This window comes from Lactuca serriola, chromosome 7, assembly GCF_051521515.1.
Source record: "Lactuca serriola cultivar US96UC23 chromosome 7, Lser_US96UC23_V15, whole genome shotgun sequence".
Classification (NCBI taxonomy): domain Eukaryota; kingdom Viridiplantae; phylum Streptophyta; class Magnoliopsida; order Asterales; family Asteraceae; genus Lactuca; species Lactuca serriola.
In genome coordinates this window covers 158839976-158843194 of record NC_136414.1, presented here as the reverse complement: position 1 = coordinate 158843194, position 3219 = coordinate 158839976, and positions in this window count along the sequence as shown.

Below are 3219 nucleotides of genomic sequence, written 5' to 3'. Positions count from 1 at the left end.
TGTAACCCTAGCATGTCCAACACTATAAATAGAACCCCCTAGAGCCAAATTCGGTTACACCATCTCTTGGAGATAGACAGCATATTCTATTAAGCCTCCTCTAGCATTTTGGTGTTTATGAACCAATAGAGGCATCACACTTGAGGTGCTCAAACTTTCAAAGGTCAAGAACTCTACCCTACTCAAGAGGTAAGCATCCAAACCAAGTTTATATTGTATAGCTTTAATTGTATGCTAGATAGGGAGAATGCTTTGGAAAAATTGAAAATGCATGTATAATTAGAGAAAACATAGATCAAAAGCATTTAGGGTTGCATGTGCACCGTATGAGTGTTATAGTGCTCAAAACCCAACAGTGGTATTAGAGACTAGGATTTTTTTTTTCTATTATATTTGATGCTTACTAGTTTTTAAAAGCTGGAAAAAAAGTCGAAATTTTGCCTCTGAACTCGCCGAGTACATGAATAGACTCGATGAGTCCACTCAGTAAACAAGGCAACTCAGCAAGTTAGTTCATGCACTCGATGAGTTGAAGGCCCTGTTTGCAAAATTTCTAGTGTCTTGACCTGGTTTGGATTAGGAACACTACCACAAACTGTTTTGGATCATTGGAAATGTTTTCTTATTATATGGTAGTGCTTGTACTCATCCAACCACAAGATAATTATCGAAGTTTTAAAATGACTATTGTTTTATATGATAAACAAAGTTGTTTTTTTTCCAAATTGTTGACTTAAGATTATCTTGATTATGAGTTTAGTTAGATCAAGAATTATGTGATAATTTAGTTGTTAGAAAAATGATCTAAATGATGTTTAATTACCTCCATAACTTGTCCTCAAGTTATGGAAAATGAAAGGCCTCTTCACTAAAATCAAGAGTAAATTACTGAAATTGTCCCTATGGTTTGGTCAAAATTGCACGTTTGGTCCCTAACTTTTTTTTGCACTCGGATCGTCCCTGTGGTTTGCTTTTATTACGTTTTTCGTCCCTATGGTTTAGTAAATTTTGCATGTTTGGTCCTTAACTTTATGTATGTAAGGGACGAAAAATGCAACAAAATCAAACGACAGGGACGAAAAATGCAACAAAATCAAACCACAGGGACGATCCAAGTGCAAAAAATAAGTTAGGGACCAAACGTGCAATTTCGACCAAACCACAGGGACGATTTCAGTAATTTGCTCTAAAATCAAATTAAACTCATAGGTGATGAATGTGAAGAGTTTTGACAAGTGTCAAAACTTTCTCTCAAGTTTTGGAATTTGCAAGGTCTCATTAAATAAAACTTTAATTCCAAACCCTATAGTTTTAAAAGTTAAAAGTCATCCCTTATACTTTATAATATTATAAGTTTAATAATATACATACATATATATATATATATATGTATGTATAAGAACAAGTCAGTCTTACCGTTAGTAGGCCTCATTCACGAAGCCGGTCTATAAGGGGGTATAAGGTTATTGCCTATAAAATAGTGGTTTAATGGATGTCCACTCTCACCCACTGCTTCCTTGACTAGTGGAGGGTCGTTAGCCAAACGGGTAGGATAGGACATTAATTCTCTCTCATTAAAAGTATAATGATAAATATAAAGTAACTAAACTTTTATTAAATTCTCAATCGTAGTTACTTTAGGAAAAATGTGAAAATGGTGCTAATCCATGGAATTACACTTTGCACCTTTGTTAATTCGTTAGTGGAGCGTGTGTGGTTAACCGACACACTAATCCGGAACTGACAATGTGTGGCAAAGGGTAACCATGTGTTAATCATAGATCAATGAAGCGTGTGTGGTTAACCGGCACATTGATTAGGTAATCTGTAACATTAGGTGTACCAAGCTAATTTACATGGTTATTCACACCTTCTTTGTGATCCTCGGCATCCCAGTCACAAACTTGAAGGGCACACCGAGATTTAAACATGCCATTGAAAAGTTCAATGAATCTCAAAGATCTAGGAATTTCAAACCAATTAAAAATTAATAATATATTTCGTTTTTCACGGTGGAAATTGGTAAATCGTCATTTACCTACCTTCAAATATTTTACAATTGGATTACGACATCCTTCTTCGCAGTTGTAGAATATTGTGTTGGATCCTAGCCTTAATATTTCATATTGGGTGTAATATTAAGGATTATCATCTAATCTAAATTTTGTTCTTCTTCTTTTCAGATGTCTATCCCAAACAATGCTTCCACACGAATTCCTTCAGGCTCTTTCTCCCTCACGAACCTATGTAGGAGGGTCATTTTCGATGGCTCAAACTTCAGTAACTGGATTCAAAACATCATAATGGCTATTCGCTATGAGAACAAATAATATATCCTTGATAAAGAGCTAAAGGAGATTGATGTAACCACTGCTACTCCTGAACAAATCGTTGAACACATTACTCATGACAGGGATGCGACAAAGGTGTCGTGTTTTATGATTGCAACCATGACTGCAGAGCTACAGAAGTCCTATAAGGACTACTATCCCTGTGAAGTGTATCATGATTTGATCGAAAGATACCATCAAAGTCCTCGACAGGAGAGGTATGAGATCATTGCCTCCATGATCACAACCAAAATGAAGGATGGTGAACCCATCACAGCCCACTTGCAAAAGATCCAGAGATTCGTGGACCTCTAGCTTAAATTGAATGTCAATTTTGATGAAGAGTTGGCCATATATATTATTCTACACTCTTTACCTCCTTGTTATGTTTAGTTTCGTATGACTTATCATATGAAAAAGGAGGAGGTCACTCTTAGCAAGCTTTAAGGTCTTTTAAGGACTGTTGAAAGCAACCTGAAAGGCAAATCGGTTGTGTCTACTCCTACTACTACTTCTGCCCCTATTCTAGCAATCGTACATGGAAAGGGAAAGAAGAGAAAGGATCCTTCCAAGAGCCGCAAGGGAAAATCTCTTGATGGATCCTCTTCTAGTGGGGCCAAAGCTGGTTCTGCTAATTCCTCTAAACCGAAGGATGCAGAGTGCTTCCATTGCCATGAAAAAAGGCACTAAAAACGAAGCTGCCTCAAGTACTTGGAGGACATAAAGGATGGGAAGATCAAACCCTCCTTTGCAGGTATTTACACTATTCAAACTAAAAACTCATCAAATGCTAATTCTTGGGTCCTGGAGACAGGTTATGGATTTCACATTTGTTCTGATTTGCAGGGACTCAAAAGAAGTAGGGATGTGGAGCACGAGAAGATAAACT